Source organism: Scylla paramamosain, chromosome 16, assembly GCF_035594125.1.
Source record: "Scylla paramamosain isolate STU-SP2022 chromosome 16, ASM3559412v1, whole genome shotgun sequence".
Taxonomy (NCBI): Eukaryota; Metazoa; Arthropoda; class Malacostraca; order Decapoda; family Portunidae; genus Scylla; species Scylla paramamosain.
The window spans coordinates 19,201,266-19,222,023 of NC_087166.1; the positions used below are offsets into that span (position 1 = coordinate 19,201,266).

Genomic DNA, 20,758 nt, shown 5'->3' on the forward strand with positions numbered 1-20,758 from the left:
GCCCGCTGGTGTGCCACCTCGCCGCCCGTCCCCACAGCGCGCCCGACCCTCCCCGTCCGACGTCGCCCGCTCGTGCACCACCTCCCGTCCCGCCCCGACACCGCCCGCTGGTGCACCACCTCCCTACTCGCCCCGACGCCGCCCTCTCGGGCACCACCTCCCACCGCACCCAACGCCGCCCGCTGGTGCGCCACCTCGCCGCCCGTCCCAGCAGCGCGCCCGACGCACCCCCCTCCCCCGATCCGCCCACTCGGGCACCACCTCCCGCCCTGCCCGACGCCGCTCACTTAGACACCACCTCCCGCCCCGCCCGACGCCACCCGCTCGGGCACCACCTCCTGTCCCGCCCGACGCCGCCCGCTGGTGCTCGCCCATGCCGTCGCCGCCCTGCTCCAGACCACCCTCGTCGCCTGGCCCGGACAGCCCTCGCCGGCTGCTTCGGACAGCCAGCGCCGCCTGTTCCGGAGCACCCTCGCCGCATGTTCCGGACAACCCGCGCCCCCTGCTCCAAACCGCCCGCGCCGCCTGCTCCGGACTGCCCTCGTCGCCTGCTCTGGACCGGCCTCGCCGCCTCGCTCGGCCTCGTGGGTCGTCTCTCTCTTTATTTCTCGTTTCGTGGGGGAGGGGGGGAAATGCAATGACTGGCCAGCCTGCTTTACTAGCAGGCTTTACGCTAATCCTCGTGGAAACCAACATGATAAGCTTCCCAGGTGTGGGACCGGTCAGGTCAAGCTGGGAGCTAGGGGAACCCACGAGGCAGCAGTCAGTCTCACCTCGACTCTCGTCTCGCACACCCGTGGCCGCTCGCCCGGGTATTGCTGAATAACCAACAATAAACCCAAGACTGTGGTCTGTGTTTGCTTCCGTGTCCTTGGCGTAGAGAACACTACAGGTCAGTAAGGTTAATGGTGATCATAATGATCTCCCAGTATGCATGACGAGTTCAGCAAGAGGATATTATGTCAGAGTAGATTGGTTTCACTTTGAAAGTCAGTTAGCTAAAGAGGTTAATATAATTGTAGTAGTTAAGTGAGTAATACACAGGACAAACGTATTCAGTAAGATTGTAGCACTGGTTCCAGACAAATGGTGAGAAATTCCCAAGAATGAAGAACATAAGCATGAGCACAAATGAGCACAAATGTGAAATGAGGTGTTTGTGTGCACACCCACGCAGTTTTGTGTAGACCACGTGCTAATTGGCAGGTTTGCCATTCCATCACGAGATTCTTGTTATACTCGTGGACGTTTTACGTTACGTTTCCGGTTCTGTTTTTCTCTATTCAGTTGCCATTATCGTGTCTTCATTGTCTTTCGAAAAAATAAAAAATCACACGTGCAACATTTTCGAATTTCAACTCAGTCATTAAGCGTTCATGCTGACCCAGCTCCATCCTCCTTAACAATGATTGACACTCTAATTAATCTAAAATACCTTTTCCTGCAATCAAATATCGTCTCCATAATGTATTTTAGGATGACTATATCATGTTCAGAAATACTTTTCTACATCTCTGCAAGGGGGTATAGATCTATGACGTACACCTTGGAAGTCTAATTGCAAGATGAGCAGAAGTGTTGGGACCTGGAATACATTAAATGATATAAGGGATGCAGCAAGGGTTTATAAATATAAGCAAACTCCTAAGGTTTAGTGATCAAGGTAGGACAAGAAATAATGGGCTCAAGCTTAATAAAGCGTTATTTAAGAAAGGAGATGAGAAATGATTAGTTATGAAAAAAAGAGTGGTAGATGAACATAATAGACTTAATAATGAAATTGCTAGTGTTGTCATTAGAAAAAATAAATAAATAAAAAAAATATATATATATATATATATATATACATATATATATATATATATATATATATATATATATATATATATATATATATATATATATATATATATATATATATATATATATATATATATATATATATATATATATATCAGACAAATTTGTGAATGAGGATAACTCAAAACAGGTACATGTGTTTCAAGCTGGGATTGCCACGTGTAGGCCTTTTTCTAGCTTCCTTTACTCATTTAATTATTTATCATTTTTCTTCTCACATAAAAAAATAATCTGAAACAGAGAACCAAAAAAGTTTAAAATTAATAAACAAAATTTAATTAAGCTAATAACAACCGCTATTACTGTATTTTGTCTTATTGGTCCAATCCTGTCTTTGGATCCATTACATGTGTGATGTTTTTGGCATGACGCCTTTCTGAATACTTAAGAAGGTGGTGTTCTGAATCTTGCAATTCCTGTTCCTTTCGTGACAAATATCCAATTTTCTATAGACCACATATAACATTAAAAACTTAAGAGTGACTTAGCACCTATCCCAAAATACCTCTCTCTCTCTCTCTCTCTCTCTCTCTCTCTCTCTCTCTCTCTCTCTCTCTCTCTCTCTCTCTCTCTCTCTCTCTCTCTCTCTCTCTCTGAGGTTGAAATGATTTCATGATGGTGCTATTTCATGATGGTGCTATTTATGCCTGTCTGGTTTTGGTCTTCTGTCTTATGGTCCCGATGGAGTTTTTTTTTTTTATCTTAATCTCCCGAGGTGTGCTTTTATCCTTTACATCCGGCGTAGTGGAACTTTTTTGTTTCAAGCAGTTAGCATACACCTCTCCCTTTTACTTTAAAATTAACTACTTTGAACCTGTCCCAAGAAATGGTAATCGTTCCAGTCCTTTAACGTACCAGTCAAATTTAATATTGATTTCCTGTTTTAATCAAGGTTCTGAGCCTGTCTTTATTGAGAACATTCTTAAGCATCTATTTATTCACTAATTTCTTAAACGTATTGGTTATGTAAAGGACAGTCCAGTAACGATATAGCAAAAGCTTCTAAAGATCTAATACAGGGATTTTCAACCTTTCCTGCATCATTGAACACCTCGACTTGATGTATTTCTCCATTTACCTTCTTTACTTTCATAAACTAAATAAATAAATAAATAAATAAATAAAATAAAAATAAATACACAAATAAAAATAATCGTCATTCCTCTTCCCCTCGCGCACACACGCTTACAATACACATTCTTTGCATTCTCTCTCTCTCTCTCTCTCTCTCTCTCTCTCTCTCTCTCTCTCTCTCTCTCTCTCTCTCTCTCTCTCTCTCATTTTACAAAATGAAATTTCACTGAATTATTATACAGTTATCAGGTAAGTCAGCTATTTACCCCATGTCATGTATTTTTTTTACAAATCTTTTTAATAAGATAATTGTATATATTGCTGCCCTTTTATTGCGTCTCGTCTTTTTCTTCGTGTCCTATTTGATCCGTTTTAAATGGCGAATCAGAAAAGGTTGTAAGTAGATAAATGTAAGGATGTTTCTTTTGAGGCAGGATTATTAGATTTATTTATTTTATTTATTTATTATTATTTTTTTTTTTCATGTAAACTCAACGTGACGGAGAAGTTTTCTATCTTACACACAGATTGCCTACAGTCAAATTTCTACTATATATATAAATGATTATAATTGACAGAATCGCCAGAGTTTGACATTATTACAAAGAATTTCAGTAAAAGATACAACGTTGCCAATATGAGGTGTAAAAGAAACGGAAGAATAATTATAATTATGTTTTGCGTTATTAGCAAAAGGGAGGAGTTCAGCCTAAAAAAAATACAGAAAATGGCAGTGGTGCAAGCTGAGTGAAACAGAAGATGAAAAGATAAAGATAAATTTTTGAAGGTATTTTCAGGATCTAGTAAGATTTTTATATTTCTTATTGATGAAATAAATCTCAACAGGACATATCTGGCATGAGTTTCAAGAGATGGAGGCTTAAGTAATTCTTCTGGGCCGTCTTTCTGTTCTACACAGCTCGAGTTGGAGCCAAGGTTTATGAACTCTGGGATTAGACAATGCGTATGCCTCTAAGCTAAGAGGCAATTAACTCTGTTATGTCATCTACACAAAGGTGGCTCTCTAGCACCCCATAGTAACATCGAAAGCCTTCCCAATTGGAAGAGACATAATGCCAGAAGCACCTCTATTTTAATGGGATCATGTGTTGCACTGGCGAAATAGAACAGGTTACCGAAATAGGATCATGATAGAAAGAACCCAACTGAGACATCAGTTTGAGAGAATGAACTGAATTATGAAAGGCTGGTTAAGAAAGTTGGAAAATAATGGGAGCATTTGCAAAGTGCATAAAAATAAGAGTAAAGTACTTCAATAGTTGTTGTGAGTAATATACTGAAGCAACGATGAAAGCTTGTTCAGTAGTTAGCTTAGTGATAAAAAATAGATAAATAATTATATATATATATATATATATATATATATATATATATATATATATATATATATATATATATATATATATATATATATATATATATATATATATATATATATATATATATATATATATATATATATATATATATATATATATATATATACAGAGGAAGGCGACACAGAACACTGAACTTCATTGAAATTGTTCAGTGAGTTCATGGTTTAGCAGTTAGCTGTGCCGAACATTGTGTAGTAACAAAGAAAAATCAATAAATGAACAAATAAATAAAATAATTAAACAAATCAATAAATAAATAAAAAAAAAAAAAAAAAAAAACAGGCTCACTAACATTGAGGAGCTTCTTCATTTTATGTCTTACCGCTTGACCATAAGGTGCAGTATATCCTTGGAACTCTTCTCTTCCCTTCAAGGCCGTGATAAAGAGGTTTGCTAGCCCGACATCACCCTCGCCGCGACCCAACATACCCACCATGCCGTTCCAGGTTCCATTTGCCGTTAACTCACCCCACACTTCGCCTGCGCGTATGATGATCGGTGTGTATGAAAATATAACAATAACAAGTAATAAAGAAAAGAAAGAAAGAAAATGCAGTTTGTTGGTGGTATGATTGTGACTGACTGGAAATTTAAAGCTAGATTATGTTCCATATTAAATAATGTAAAGTTAATATTACGACACAAGCATTAAACACTAACGAACAACTTAAACCAATAGCTTCATTCTCCAAGTTATGTTACTGACTTATTAGTCATCGAGGCACCCCCCCCGACCACCCACCCACACACACACACACACACACACACACACACACACACATGCCGGTGGTAAGACCTCATCTACATTAGGTTATGCAATTTTTATCCTGATATTTCAGGAAGACTATATGTTCGCTAGAATCATTACAAATAAATGACTTAAAAAAAAATACAAGCGATGAGTGTTATTCCTTGTGAAAGGAAATTTAAGTTTCCATATTAATTTTTCTTGGAAAGGCGCTGGTTAATTAAAAGAAGATATAGTACATGTGTTTAAGTGAGATATAGTATATAACAACGATGTTATATAACAAAATTCTGAGGGTCAATAACAAGGATAGGGCAAGAGATGATGCATCCAAGCTTGTTAAAATTATATTTACAAAAGAAGGAATTGGTTACGTGTTAAATATAATAAACTCAATAACCAGTTTCTTAGTGCCGAATTATTAGAGAGCCCTCAAAAGAAGATTAAACAAATAAATGGATGAGGATGAGACAGGTAGTTACGTTTTTATAAAGCGACTAATGCGTGCTACGTTGTCCTTTATTTTGCATTTCAGCCGCCATATGTCCCTCCTATATATATACTCGTATATATATATATATATATATATATATATATATATATATATATATATATATATATATATATATATATATATATATATATATATATATATATATATATATATATATATATATAATTATTTATCTATTTTTTATCACTAAGCTATATATATATATATATATATATATATATATATATATATATATATATATATATATATATATATATATATATATATATATATATATATATATATATATATATATATATATATATATATATATATATATATATATATATATATATATATATATATATCAGTTCACCTATTAAACACTTACGTAATCAGAAAAATAATAAATAATAATAAAAATATTTACAAAAGAAGGAATTGGTTACGTGTTAAATATAATAAACTCAATAACCAGTTTCTTAGTGCCGAATTATTAGAGAGCCCTCAAAAGAAGATTAAACAAATATATGGATGAGGATGAGACAGGTAGTTACGTTTTTATGAAGCGACTAATGCGTGCTACGTTGTCCTTTATTTTGCATTTCAGCCGCCATATGTCCCTCCTTATCATTCGCCTCACAGCCAACGCGCTCGTTGATGGATTTATCAAGATGGTAGTATGAAAGTCTAGTATTTTCTATTTATTTATTTTTCTGATTACGTAAGTGTTTAATAGGTGAACTGATATATATATATATATATATATATATATATATATATATATATATATATATATATATATATATATATATATATATATATATATATATATATATATATATATATATATATATATATATATATATATATATGTATATATCTTATATAAAAAATATCTTATTAATACTAAAAAAACAAAAAAATGGATCACTTTACATTATTTTTTTCATTGTTTTAACTTATTTGCAACACTTCAAAAGCAATTAGATCAGCAATTGAGAGTTTGCAAAGGCCTTTCTTCACCTGACATGAAAATCAATAGTAACCCATACTATAATGGAATAAGGCAAAAATATAAATTAATTGTTCTAACCACAAAAGCAGTTTTAGGAACAAAATAACTTTTTTTTTCTATTTTGTTTAGATGGAAATAACTGGAAAATTATGGTCTAGGGCCAAGGAAAAGACAAAAGTGAAATTTTGTTATGAATGGAATTCCTCTGAGTGTGTTTAGATTGATGCTGGCAGTTCTGTTATCTAAAAAGGAATAGAATATTCATACCATATTGACATAAAGACCATACTATTAATTTGCATTTCAAATCGTAGTGACAAACCTTATCAAATGTTTTGCTTACGTCTCTGAGTAATATAATGTATTGAAGGTTTTTATTTAGTGCGAGAGCTATGATTTCTTTTGCGACTGCTAATGCTGTTTATGTTCCTCTTCCCGTCCTGAATGCTTGTTGATGAGTCTGGCAACTTAATCATCTTGCGAAAATGCGTGAACCTTGTGTCCACATTTTCTTCTGGGCTGATGCTGAATATTTTGTTCTATATGGCTCTGAATATTCCTTCTTTTTCGTTGTCTGCGTATCTTATTTTATTTATTTATTTTTTTTATTTATTTTATTTTTTTTGGTGAATGATATATGATAAAGTAGTTATTGCTTCGCCCTTTAAGATGTTTATGATTTTTTTCAAATGTTCCTTGGTGAGTTGTACTTCCTAGTTATGTTATTGATTTTTCTATCATTTATTTATTTATTTTTTTTTTTTATTGTTGTATACTTTCGTTACTGTTTGTTTTAGTATTTTAAATGCTATGTATTTCCCTTGGGTCCATCCTCTGGCTTGGGCTTCATTGATAATATTATTTTGGAATGTGCGGATACTTTTAATGGTGGAGTTTAATATGCGTTTGTGCTTGGTAATTTACTTGATTTTGGGAGTATGGGTGTCTATTGCTTGTGTAATTGTGTTATATCAGTTGCTTAGGGAAGTGTCTATATCATGCTTTGTAGCTATGTCTGTTGGTCTGGCATCCTCGATCTTATTATTGATGTCAGTGTTGATGTTTTCCCAGTAGTCATTTTTTATATTGTTTCGTGGTATTGTGCAAATCTCAATGGCTTGTGTTGTTAGGGTGGAAATTATAGAAAGATGGTCGGAAGTGGCGGGACCCGGCTCCAAAAAGTGATTGAGGAACGTTTGGTGATTGGACATAACGATGTCCGGTGTAGTGTGTTTTGTTGAGGTAATGTATGTGGGGAAATTTGTTTGGTGTTTCTGTTTATCATTGTCTATTAATAGTTTGATGCCTCGTCCTACAGTGTCATTGTACTTGCCCCCTAGAGTACTGTATTTGTCATTTAGGTCGCCTAATATGTAGACTGGTGTTGTGTTGGAAGCTAGCTTATGGAAGTCTGGTATGGAAAGCTATGGACATCAAGGCGGCAGGTAGGTTGTTACTATGATTATTGGTCCTGTGATGGTTTCAATAGTGACACAGCACTTCATGGATGAAATCATCGTTTAGTTTGTGTAGTGTACTTCTCTTTAATAGTACTGCACTTCCGTCATGTAATGTATCACTTAATTTTCTGTTTCGTCTGCTTTTAGTATGTGGCTGTTGATTATGTTAGGATCTATATCCATTGCTATTGCTATATTGCTGAAATCGACTTTATTGGACATCCAGTTGGTTACGTTATGTTGTATTATATAAATTGTATCCATTGTTATATTGTTATATACGTTTTTCCTGTCTAGTTGGTGGGGATCTATCCCTGCTCAACCTGTTCTTTATTTTTTTTTCTGAATTGAGTGTCTTGAAACTTTTTGAAGCAGTCTTCCAGTTCTATTTCATTGTCGTATATTGCTTGCAAAATGTCCTTCTTTGTTAGTGCTAAGTCCGTGTGGATTAAGAGGTATTTTTCTTCCCTTATATTCTTAATTAGTTTCGTTTTCGTGAGGGTTTATTTTGGCCATCCTGTGGAGTTGGATGTGTATATTGTTAGTCCTATGTCTTTTGCTTTCATAGGGTTGTAGCTTCTCCCTCTTCCCGTTGTGTCTGTTATTGCTTCGCTATGTCTTCTATCTCTTATTCTAGGTTGACTGCATTTTGTGGATTAACCACACTTAAAATTTTCATTGAAGGAGGGTTTTCCGAAAGCTTCACCGCCAGTAGGTTGTTAAGTTTTAAGAATTGGCTAAGTTCTGTGTTGTAGGAGCCAGGATATTTTATATTGGTGAGATGTGCATGTAACATGCATGTAAGTATGGTGGCTGCTACGTCCTTCGGTATATTTACATTCATAGTGGTTTGCTATGGGAGTGGTATTGGTGTTTGTTGTTATTTGGTTAGTTTCTTGGTCTCTATCTTTATTTTGAGCTTCTCATTCTGCACAATCTGATTTTTTTTATTTATTTATTTATTTATTAAATTTTTTTTTACTTTTTATTTTATTTACTTATGTACTTAATTATTTCTTTTTTTTCTTTTTTTTTTTCTGGCACTGACTGGTGAAGTGATCTTCCATTTGATAACATTTCATGTATGTGTTCAAATATGCACGTACTCCTCTATTTTCATGTTATGGGGAGGAATGCTCATGTTGAAATACTGAAGTAAACAGTTCATGCAAGGAAGCCACAGAATACCAGACTTCTGATCTCTCTAAAATTTCTGATTGGGGCAGAGCAAACTTAGTATTGTTCAATGCCTCAAAAACCTTTTATTTTTTTATTTAATTGATTAATTAATTAATTAATTTATCTATTTATTTATTTATTGCTATTATAACTTGCTTTATGGTCTTGTAGGTTATATTTGTAGAGTAGCTTCATCCAGTTCTTAAGCTGTTTAGTAATAATTGCTTGCTCCACCATTGTAGTTCTTTAATTTTGTGGTTATATATAGGCTTTTTTTTTTTTCCCAGTGATTTGTGTCTTCACTGAACAGGTCATTGCAGCAACCCATTCTTTTAATGAATTTTCTAGTATTTATTGGGTTATATATGGGTTTGTGTTGATGTTAGTTTTTGTTCTTTCTTTGCGAAATTCTTCTCATTTTGTTTTACTTAATATGTTTACAGGAGGTGTGGGTTTTCTTATTGGTTGAGATGTAACTTTTATAATTATAGGTATGTGGTCAGACGGAGTTGTGGGACCAGGCTGGATTTGTAGGTTATGATATGTTTTATTATTTGAGAGTATTGTGTCAGGGATGCATGAGGTGTTGTGTCCAAAGAATGTAAGGAAGTGTGTGCCAATATGTCTTTTTATTGTTATTCATAAGCATTATTAATGTTTTTTTTTTTTTCCACTATTGTTGCCCTGTCTCTTGTCTAGGGCAGAGAAGTTCATATCATCGATGACATAAGTTGGAATTGCCTGGGAGACTATTGTGTGGAAGTCGGTGATGATTAAGTAGGGTCCGCGAGGTGGGAGGTAAGTGTTGGCTATATTTCTTGGACAGGCGCTTGTTTCTATGGTGATTTGTGTCGTAATCATCTTTTATTCTGTGTTTCAGGTTGAGTTTTACGAGAATGGCTGATCCGTCATACTGCTCATCTGGGTTTTGATGTTTTCGTGTGTCTTTATTCCATGGTTATTGAGTAGTATTATGTCTGGATTGATTTCCTAACACGTATTATTGAGAGTGGTTCTGTTATTTTTCCAGTTATGGGCATTGTGTTGTATGAAGTGTGTTTGTGTTGGATTACTGTTGTTTTGTTATATAAATGTGTTGAGAGTGAATGTGGTGTGGTTTACTTAGTTGTTTGCCTTGTGGTTGTTATGCTACCTTTGCTAGGAGGTGGGGTTCTTTCTTGTCGCAAGCCATTGCGTATTTTTCTGAATGCTGCGTCATCTGTGATTTTCCAGGCATCCTGTAATTCTGTTTCATTATTTATTGGGTAGTTGTATGTTTCACTGTTAGAATATTTAGCATTGGTGAATATACATTTGTATTTGCCACTTTCGATGCCATCTTTTAGTTGTTTCAAGTAAAGGTGTCCTTTGAGCCACCCTACGCTTTTTTTTTTTTTTTTTTAGTGATTTGTATCCCTCTTTCAGTGCTTTTTATTATTTATTATCACTATCGTTTTTTTTTTTTTTTTCAAGCGTGTGAATGATACAAGTGAGGATATTTCCAGCTGTGTCTTTATGGAAAAGGCCAGTTGCTTATGGAGCCTGAATGTTTGTTGTTTTTGCTGTTTGGTTGTATGTGATGATCTCGTAGATAGTATCTATGCCCTCCTGGATCCATTCACCCACATTGGTGAGTTCTTTTTCAATTTTTTTTTTTTTTTCAGTTCTTGAGATTATGTAGTCGTCTACGTTGAACGGGATTATGGGTCTTTTGGCTCTTAGTTCTGGTGGCAGCATCGGTTCTAATCCTCGGTCTTTTAAACTTACGTGGTAGAGCCCCTGGAGGATATTATCAACAGCGTTGTCAGTCCTGGTTAGCACGATAAATCTATCATGTAGCAGAATGATCCTGGTAGCATAAATGAGGCTCTCGGAGCCTTTATTTGGTGATGTGTCCAGGGTCTTGGCGATTGGGTCCTGGTCATTTCAGCCATAAGTCATTTAGGCAGTAACGCCATTCAGCCCAAACATCTTTCGGCCGAAACATCTTACAGCCTAAATTCCGAACACCCTAAGGCTCCAACGGCCGTAAAGGATCACGGCCGAAAATAGTACGGCAGAATACTTCCGAACTCTGGCGTTTTATCTTCACTCCAGCCATGGTGTCATAGGCTTAGATGATGTGAACAGAGAAAAAAGGGAAGGAGCCTGCTTAAGCAAAAACAGTCTAGTGTCCCGGTTGCTAACAATCGTCACAGACACCCTGCTCTGCACCCTAACCCTGTTCAAGTTTTGTCCGACCCTTCCAGTGGGCTTATAGCAGCCTTCTAAGGCCCCTCTTTACCCACCCCTCTTGTGCAAGACTTCACCACATTGGGGGGGACGCTAAGGGCGAAAAAAGGAGGTATATAGTAATAGTAGAAGAGGAACTCCAGATGGGCGGGCTCTCACCAAGTAGGAGAGCCCCGGTGTACCAGTCTGACCCCGATCAATCCTCCCCTCCCGGGAAAAGTGTTCTAGGATAACTTTCCCGAGGGGAAAGAGTAACCCAGGATACCATTGCACTCTAGGGGTTAAAATTCCCCCTTTTCCTATAATCCCGGTCTCCTTAATAGAGAGGGCAACCGCCACTTCCGCTAGTCATTCTGTGTCAGTACACACGGGCAGTTCAGTGGTGGTACGACTCTCTCTCTCTCTCTCTCTCTCTCTCTCTCTCTCTCTCTCTCTCTCTCTCTCTCTCTCTCTCTCTCTCTCTCTCTCTCTCTCTCTCTCTCTCTCTCTCTTTCTTAGTAATAGATCAAAAGATCCAACTACCAAGCACTTATTCTTCCAAGATTTACCATCCCTTCTGCCAGTCATTATGTGTCAGTACACGCGGGCAGTTTAATGGTGGTACGACTCTCTCTCTCTCTCTCTCTCTCTCTCTCTCTCTCTCTCTCTCTCTCTCTCTCTCTCTCTCTCTCTCTCTCTCTCTCTCTCTCTCTCTCTCTCTCTCTCTCTCTCTCTCTCTCTCTCTCTCTCTCTCTCTCTCTCTCTCTCTCTCTCTCTCTCTCTCTCTCTCTCTCTCTCTCTCTCTCTCTCTCTCTCTCTCTCTCTCTCTCTCTCTCTCTCTCAGTTGTCAGTTGTTTAGATAAAGGTAGGGTTAAGTTGTAAAAACTTACAGTCAGGAAGGACACTTAAAAACACTTATCATTCTGTAAATTTGAAGTTATATAATTCTGCTGATGAAAATGATGCATGTGGAGTGGTGTCAGAGGCAGCTGTAACTTTGTCTGAGAAGGAAAAAGAATGTTTAAGGTGTTTTATAGCCCAAGATGTAATAGAATCAACAGTGATGTGTAGTTATCAGAAATTATCAGAAGATATGATTGAATGCAGACCAGAAAAAGTGCCTGGAAAAATCTTTATCTATGAGAAATGTCTTACAGGATTTGAAATTTAATGATATTAAAAAATGAAAGAGGTTAATGCTATTGGGTCTTGAGTATGTGAAATAAGTGCAGTTGTATTGCCAAGAAAGACTTGTATTTAGATATAGTTTTTAACTTCTTGTATTTATGTAAGAAGTTGAAGTGGGCGCGCCTGCGAGAGGCTCACAGACTAGTTAGCGAGGCCCGCCAAAACGAGTCTTAAGGCCCTGAAGGTTTGTTGTTGTGGGGATTTTGGCGGGAGAGGCGAGCGAGAGAGAGACAGGGTGCAGAGTAGTGGTGGATTTGCCATTTGATTTGCAGGTATGTTATTGGGATTTGTTGTATTCTTTCATGGTGAAACAGTGTACATTGGGGGACATTATTGGGAGATAGGGTGGTGATTTGTACGCTTGGTTGGCAGGAGTTTGGTCTTGGCAGTGTGCTGTAGGACGTCAGTGAGGTGGCACCGTAGCAGATACTGTGAACTAAGGAGGCTGCAGCGAGGAACTTGCTGTCCCTTGCTGCTATGGTGTTAGTACCGCCGTGCATGGAGGAAGAGCTGCAGTACTTCAGGGTAGTGGTAGTGGTGTACCTTCAGCGCGTTGGGTCGGTGTGCGGTTGGGCCTATAGGGTGTGAGGGTCCTGGGGGTACTGGTTAGGGTGGGACAGTGTCAGTGGCATATAACATTTCTTGTGTTGGTGCGTGAAGTGTTTATTTCTCCTGTTTATTTGTATGTGGATTTACCCATTTTCTCATGGGATCAGGTATTTTGGAGTGCCAGCAGTGTGGCCTCTAAGAGTGTTAAGCACTCATATTTTATTTGTGTTTTCTTTATTATGTACTCATTTGTGTTTTCTTTATTATGTACTCAACCATTAAATTTTTAAATTGTGGCCCGGATTTCTGTGAACCTAAGCAGGAGGTTTAAATTAATCAGTGGGTTCTTGTGGTGAGTGCTTGGTGAGCCTAATTAAGGTAGGTTAACTGTGCCCTAGTCCTGCACTCATTACAATTGGTAGCAGAGCGTAGTTCTATGCCCTTTTGGGGAAATTGTTTCAAACTCCTGCTTGGGTCCAGTGCTTTTGGCAAAATCCACTTAAGTGTTAGTGTGGCACTACTCCTGCACAATGGAGGATTTGTTGTGTTTGGGTGATGTTGATGGCCAAGGTGTAGCTGAGGTTAAAGTTGAGTGTAAGGAGGAGAGCAGGGAGGTGGAAGTGACCCCAGAGGTAGTTGATAACTTAATCAGTACCAATGCTCAGTTATCCCAAGCAGTGGCACAACTGTGTAATAAGTTTGACCAAATGGGGCACATGCAAAACATGGTGTGGTCACGTCCTGTCCCCACTATTGGAAAATTCTCTGGAAGGGTACAGAGGGCCAGTGAGCTGGATGACTGGGTAGAGGATGCCACAGAGAAAATAAAGCAGCTGGGAGTACAGGGCTCTGAGGGAGTGTCATACCTGTGTGGGTTCTTGGAAGGCCCAGCCCGTCGAAGGGTCCGCAACAGTACTGTGAAGACTGTGTCTGACCTTTTTGATTGTTTGAGGTCTGCTTTTGGACCAGAACTGAATTATACAGACTTAGAAAAACAGCTGCATGCTCGGGTTCAACAGCCGGGTGAAGGAGTGTGGGAATTTGCTGATTCTCTGGGTGTTATTGTGGATAAAATGTACAAAGTGAGAGACAAGGGAGATAAAGAACGGCAATGGCTGCTAACTACATGGTTCTGTAGGAATTTGAGAGACAGAAAAGTAGGAGTGAAGTTGGGAAAATGGTGGGAAAAGCACCAGCCTGTGAAGTGGGAGGACATGGTTCAGCGAGCAGCAGACCAAGTGAGTGAGGCTGAGCGGATTGTGAAGGAAGAAGCAGAGTTAGTGAGTGGGAAAAAGCCAGAGAGAGTTGTGAGGAGTACCCTTTCTTCACCATCTTGCTCCTTGTGTGAACAACATGGACACTTGGGATATCAGTGTGAACGGTTCAAGGAGTTGGTGTCCAAGACAGCGGGAAACGGGAGTCCTTGAGAACAAGGGGCCAGCTCTCAAGGCCTGACGACAGGGCCCCCACTACAGCTCAGATAAGGAGTGTGACTAATGTGACCGAGGAACGGAATGATGTAAAAAGAGGGAAAGTTAAGTTGTTTGGAAAGACTCTGAGGATAGATGCGTTGGTGAATGGTATACCTGTAAGTGCTATGGCTGATTCTGGTGCTGAGGTCAGTCTGGTGACAGAGGAATGGTACAAACAGCACCTCCTCCCCAAGCAAGCTGTGATCTATGGGATGGACATTCGGATTACACATGCAAATGGGAGGGAAATTCCCTGTTTCGGTTATGTGAAGGTGAATGTGGAAATTGAAGGAAAAAGTGTTAAAGACTGTGGACTTTTTGTGAAAGGTGGTGGTGGGGAGAGTGGTGTGGTGCAGGGCACTACATTGCCAGTGTTGTTTGGGATGAATGTGTTGAAGGGAGCCGTGCACCTGGGGCTAACTGAGAAGTGGGGCAGGTGTGTCTGTGCCATTGAGGCAAAATTGAGGGTGACACAACAGCCTCTGGGGTTTGCTGTAATTCAGCAGCAACAGGATTTAGTAATCCCGGCTGGTACCAGAAGAATAATGAGAGTGTTTGTGGAAAGTTTACAGGAAGTAGATGTAGATGGTGTGGTGTTGGAGCCCTTAGTGCCTGGTGAGGGCTACTGGGTGCCTGAAGGTTTGTGTATATTTCCCATTTATACCAGAGTGGTTAAGGGTGAAGGATGGCTGTCAGTGGGTAACCTGGGACAAGCAGATGTGCAATTCAGGCCACAGTGGAAGGTAGCCAAAGTTTCTCATGGAAGGGATGTTACTGTGGGAAGAGCTCACACACACACAGTAGCTCAGACTGCACCTCCTTCAGTGGTTAAGGAGTTCAGGGACAGACTAGGGGTGCAGGTGGATGAGAGTCAGCTTGATTCAGCACAGTTGGAGAGACTGGATGGATTGATCCATGAGTACGGAGATGTGTTTGCTGAAAACGAGCAGGATTTGGGATGTGCTACTGGAGTGGAGCATGAAATTCACCTCAATAGTGCAGTGCCCATTCGCCTTCCATACAGACATATTCCTCCCCCATGTATCACTGAGGTTAAAGCTCATGTAAAGGGACTGTTGGAACAGGGAGTGATAGAGGAGAGTGTGAGCCCATATGCAGCCCCAATAGTGATGGTGAGGAAGAAAGATGGTTCGCTGCGAATTTGTGTTGATTATCGAAGGCTGAACGAGGTGACAGTGAAAGATGCCTTCCCATTACCAAGGGTACAAGACACACTAGATGCATTAGCCGGGGCACAGTATTTTCTTCTTTTGATTTAGCTGCAGGTTATCATCAGATTCTTGTGCGGGCAGAAGACCGGCCCAAGACTGCTTTTGTAACACCATTTGGCCATTATCAATATGTGCGCTGTCCTATGGGGTTATCCAATAGCCCAGCAACATTCCAAAGGTTTATGGAGTATGTGTTTAGCGATCAGGTTTTTGTGACTCTTTTGGTGTATCTGGATGATTTGTTGGTGTTTGCTCGGAGTGTGGATGAGCATCTGGATAGACTGGAGGGAATGTTGAAGCTTTTGAGGAAACATGGGCTGAAGTTGAAACCTTCCAAATGCCACATACTAAAGCCCCAGGTTAGGTACCTTGGATTTATCATTTCTAAGGAGGGAATTAATACAGACCCAGAGAAAATACGGGCTGTACAGGAGTGGCCAGTTCCGCGCACTGTTAGGGAGGTCAGGGCATTTGTTGCATTCTGCTCCTTTTACAGAAGGTTTGTGAAAAATTTTGCGAAGGTGGCTGCTCCGTTGCTTTGATGAGTGGTGATTCTAAGGCAGCAGTGAGTGATTATTGGGGGAAGGATGAGGCCAGAGCATTTGCCTTGTTGAAAGAGAAGTTAAGTCAGGCTCCAGTGTTGAAAAGTGCAGATTACAGCAAGCAGTTTGTGGTGGAGACAGATCCTAGCTTTGAAGGACTGGGAGCAGTTTTATCTCAGGAGCATGATGGGAGGTTGCATCCGGTGGCTTTTGCAAGTAGAGGTCTCAGAAAGTCAGAGCGGAACATGAGCAATTACAGCTCTAGGAAGTTGGAGCTGTTGGCTCTGAAGTGGGCAGTGACAGAGCAGTTTAAGCACTATCTGGTGGGTGGACATTTTATAGTGCTGACGGATAATAATCCATTGGCACATTTGAACTCTGCCAAGCTTGGGGCAGTGGAGAGTAGGTGGCTGGGTGACTTGGGAAGGTTTGATTTTGAGGTGAAATACCGGCCAGGGAAGGAGAATGGTAACGCGGATGGATTGTCGAGGAGGCCCCAGGAATTGACTGAGGGAGGGGAGGAAGAGAAGGAGATATGGGAAACCAGTCCTAACACCTCGGTGAAAGGGGTGGCTGTGATGCAGGTATGGCGTGGTGCCAGTAAGGAGCAGCTTAGGGATATGCAACAGTCTTGTCCAGTTGTAGGGAAGTTGTAGAGACAAATGATTGGTAGAGTGAGGCCAGCAGAACTAAGGCAGTTGCTACAAGTAGAGGAGTTTAGGCAATGGTGGAGAGTGAGAGGGTCCCTCATTATGAGGCATGGGGTGATCTACTGGCGTGGAAGGGAGACAGATTCTAGGAAGTGGAAAGTGGTGTTGCCAGTGAATCAGAGACAAGAAGTGCTTAAAGCCGCTCATGATCAGTGGGGTCATCAAGGGGTTGCTAGAACAACGTCACTAGTGAAGGATAGGTTTGCTTGGCCAGGACTACATGAAGACATCAAATTGTATGTGGCAAAGTGCAAAGTCTGTGTCATGGGGAAGGAGGAGGGTGTGCGGGCCAAGACTAAGTTGGGTACGTTGGAAGCCAACCGCCCCTGGGAAGTGTTGGCTGTTGACTTCACTTTGCTGGATCCGGCCAGGGATGGCAAGGAAAATGTATTGGTGGTGACGGATGTGTTTAGCAAGTTTGCCCTGGCCTTTCCTACTAAAAACCAAAAGGCAAGCACAGTAGCCAAGATCTTGGTGGAGGAGATTTTTCACCGTTTTGGTTGCCCAGAAAGGGTACATAGTGACCAGGGTAGGAATTTTGAGGGAAAGTTAGTGCAGGAACTATGCAAGTATTACCATGTAGCCAAGTTTCGTACCACCCCGTATCACCCTCAAGGAAATGGGATCTGTGAGAGGTTTAACCGCACCCTACATGGGATGTTAGTTACCCTTGGTCAGGAACAGCGGGAGCATTGGCCTAGGCACTTGTCAAGCCTCACTGCCATCTATAATACCACACCCCATACTGTCACTGGTTTTTCACCCCATTATTTGTTGTTTGGTGTGGAGCCCCATTTACCTTTGGATAGGTTCTGTGAGGAAACTGATAGTGAGCCTACTAACCATAGCATGTGGATTAGGAAGCTCAGAGAGACACAGGAGGCTGCTTGGAAAGCAGCTAAGTTGAACATCAAGAGTTACCACAATACCAATAGGTGGAAGCGTCAGGAGCAAGGAAAAGCAGAGCCATTGAGGGTGGGACAAAGAGTGTTGCTAAGGGACAATACGGTACTAGGTAGGAGGAAGATTCAGCCTAAGTTTGCAGCTGAGGTGTGGGAAGTTGAGGAGGTGTTGGATGGGGTGAGTGGGGTGTATAGGGTCAGACCAGAAGGTGAGTCCGGCTGTAGTAAGGTGTTACATCGCAGTAACTTGCGTCCTTGGAATGGCAGTGAGGGCCATGCAGGGACAAGTAATGAAGTGCCAGCAGGGACAAGTAATGAAGGGCCACCAGAGGAGGAAGAAGTAGAAATGCCAGATATGACAGAAGTGTTAAAGCGCTTTGGGTTTCCAGAACCGGATTCAGAGGAACAAGTGGACTCAGTGGTTGAGCAGGAGGGAGAGAATGCCCTAGGGCCTGGTGAAGAGCCAGATGAACAGAGTGGTGAAGGCTCAGAGCAGGGTAAAGGGGTTCAGGCCCCTCAACTCAGGAGGTCTAGTAGGATTGCTGAAAGGGGTGCAACGGGTTCGTCTTGTGTTGGCTGTGGGGATTGTGCATGAGGGCATGCACAAAGTTCAGGGGGGGTGAGTGTAAGAAGTTGAAGTGGGTGCGCCTGCGAGAGGCTCACAGACTAGTCAGCGAGGCCCGCCAAAACGAGTCTTAAGGCCCTGAAGGTTTGTTGTTGTGGGGATTTTGGCGGGAGAGGCGAGCGAGAGAGAGACAGGGTGCAGAGTAGTGGTGGATTTGCCATTTGATTTGCAGGTATGTTATTGGGATTTGTTGTATTCTTTCATGGTGAAACAGTGTACATTGGGGGACATTATTGGGAGATAGGGTGGTGATTTGTACGCTTGGTTGGCAGGAGTTTGGTCTTGGCAGTGTGCTGTGGGACGTCAGTGAGGTGGCACCGTAGCAGATACTGTGAACTAAGGAGGCTGCAGCGAGGAACTTGCTGTCCCTGGCTGCTATGGTGTTAGTACCGCCGTGCATGGAGGAAGAGCTGCAGTACTTCAGGGTAGTGGTAGTGGTGTACCTTCAGCGCGTTGGGTCGGTGTGCGGTTGGGCCTATAGGGTGTGAGGGTCCTGGGGGTACTGGTTAGGGTGGGACAGTGTCAGTGGCATATAACATTTCTTGTGTTGGTGCGTGAAGTGTTTATTTCTCCTGTTTATTTGTATGTGGATTTACCCATTTTCTCATGGGATCAGGTATTTTGGAGTGCCAGCAGTGTGGCCTCTAAGAGTGTTAAGCACTCATATTTTATTTGTGTTTTCTTTATTATGTACTCATTTGTGTTTTCTTTATTATGTACTCAACCATTAAATTTTTAAATTGTGGCCCGGATTTCTGTGAACCTAAGCAGGAGGTTTAAATTAATCAGTGGGTTCTTGTGATGAGTGCTTGGTGAGCCTAATTAAGGTAGGTTAACTGTGCCCTAGTTCTGCACTCATTACATTTAGATAAGTCTAGTTGTATTGTCAAAGAAAAATTTGCATCTAGATACAGTTATTAACTTCTTATATTTAGATACAGTTATTAACTTGTATTATCTTAAATTGCTTGTCTCTCTTATTTCATTGTGATATTCAGGGGGGGGGGGTAATTCTAGACTAAAGAAAATGTAGACCAGTCCCGTAATTCCCCTGTGGGAAATATAGATTAGTCTAAGTTTCCCCCCGGGGAACTTTGGACTGGGGAAAAAATGGGCTGTGACACCGGTATACAAATGCAGTGACGGCTGGGATTTCACAAAAAAAGTGTTTTACGAAAAAGGTTACTATGCTGTCTATAGTGGAGCGGAGGAGCCTGGTCTCGTCTGTGAGTCTGCCTGAAGTGTGCAATAAGTAGTGTAGTATGGTATAGTATCGTTAAGTAGGGGTGAAGGAGAGAGAGAGAGAGAGAGAGAGAGAGAGAGAGAGAGAGAGAGAGAGAGAGAAAGGTGGAGTACAGTAGAAGGGAGAAAGAATGTGGGCTTAACCACACTGGTGATTTTTATATTATTAATTACTACTAACTAGTCTAGACGCATAAGCCCCTTTGTACTTATATTTATTTTATTGTATTTAAAGTACTCCTCTTATATATTATATATATATATATATATATATATATATATATATATATATATATATATATATATATATATATATATATATATATATATATATATATATATATATATATATATATATATATATATATATATATATATATATATATATATATATTTTTTAGGTATACTCAGAAAGCGGCTTTTGGTGCAGGCAAATATCAGCATGAGAAAAACTGCATATAAGCATATTGCAAGTGAGTAAATAATAACGGTGCTTATCCCAAGTTCGTAGTGGATAATGGCAGGAACGCAGGTAGCCTAACAGACCACCTCTAAGGTCTAACCACAAGACTGCCATCCCATATATAAAATCAAACCCCAAAAAAACAAACGAGGAACCCGAAAACAACAACGTAAGTGACAATATCCCCCCCAAGAACAACAGCAAACATAAGACCAAGTAAGTATAGAACAGGTAAATTTATAGATGTTGTTTCTTTTCCATGTGCAGTTGTGGTTAATGGCAGGAAAACAACTAATCTCTCGAACAACAACTTGGCCCTAACACACTGCTATTCATTACTAAAAACAGGTAGTGGTAGTTTTATCAATGCGTAACTTATTTTTATATTAA

At 40.2% G+C, this 20,758-nt stretch overlaps 1 long non-coding RNA gene across 1 annotated transcript in view; it reads right to left on the reverse strand.

Moving 5' to 3' along the window:
- Positions 1 to 20,758, reverse strand: part of LOC135107820 (uncharacterized) — a 72,793-nt gene that overhangs the window by 2,691 nt on the left and 49,344 nt on the right. Inside the window, exon 3 of the long non-coding RNA XR_010272010.1 lies at positions 4,657 to 4,814. This is a non-coding gene — a long non-coding RNA (uncharacterized LOC135107820). The remainder of the gene's footprint in view (positions 1 to 4,656; positions 4,815 to 20,758) is intronic.